This window comes from Odontomachus brunneus, unplaced genomic scaffold (genome assembly GCF_010583005.1).
Source record: "Odontomachus brunneus isolate Ranch 3 - 2012 unplaced genomic scaffold, Obru_v1 Obru_scaffold_001, whole genome shotgun sequence".
In the NCBI taxonomy this organism is placed as follows: domain Eukaryota; kingdom Metazoa; phylum Arthropoda; class Insecta; order Hymenoptera; family Formicidae; genus Odontomachus; species Odontomachus brunneus.
In genome coordinates, this window is record NW_022639451.1 from 7,005,149 (window position 1) to 7,006,276 (window position 1,128).

Below are 1,128 nucleotides of genomic sequence, written 5' to 3' on the forward strand. Positions count from 1 at the left end.
ACAAGCAATTCCACGGTGTCCAAGTGAACGGTGTACAAATGAACAGCACGCATCGTTCTGTGTCCAAGTGAACAGTGGGCAACTGAACGGTGTCCAAGTGAACGGTGTCCAAGTGAACAGTGAGCATCCTTCTGTGTCCAAGTGAACAGTGGGCACTTGAACGGTGTCCAACTGAACGGTGTCCAAATGAACGGTGTGTAACTGAACGTCGTGCATTTTCTTTCGTGTCCAAAAACAACGGTGCCCAAAAGTTTCGTGTCCAAACGCACCGTGTCCAATTGAACCGTGTGTCAAGTGCTGTGTCCATTTGCACCGTGTCCATTTGCAACGTGTCCAATTGTACTGTGTCCAACTGAATGCCACTCTTCATTTTCATAGATTTGGTCCCGCAGAGTTAATGTTCGTGGGATCTGAAACAGCGATTCTTCATGACCCATCTCCAGCTGTTCGATGTTGATCTACAATATAATAATATATAATGTTATAATGTTAATAGTGTTTGTACCTACACACACATACCTACATGTATATGTGTGTGTGTGTACATATATATAGCGCAAATTGGCAGGAAGTTCGATCAAAACTTGATCCCAAAACCGTAGCTAACTGTGTTCTTTTCAGGCTTGTGTTTTACCATCAAGACTTGACGTCAAGCATTGAGTGCAAATTTGCAGCAAACTGCGCTCAAGCCTTGCGCGCATAACCTTGACATCAAGTTGGCGGCAATACCTGCGCACAAAATTTGAGTGCAAATTGACATCAAATCCGCAGCAAGGCTTGAACATGCTCAAGACTTGCTGCGTATTTGATGTCAATTTGCGCTCACGTTTTGTGTCGCAAGCATTGCTCCGGTACTGCCGCCAACTTGATATCAGGTTATGTGCGCAAGGCTTGCGCGATGCTTGCTGAAAATTTGTACCAAATACCTGACAGAGGCTTGCCGCGTATTTGACAGCAGTTTGGCAGCAGGATTTCATGTAACTAATCTTGCCTCAAATTTAATGCCAATTTGCAATCAACAGATGAGATCAATCTTTGGTCAAAATTTGCTCGCTCGGATTTGGCTATTGGGGTGTATATACAGGGTGAATATTATATACCGGAACACCTGAATATCTCGAAAACAAA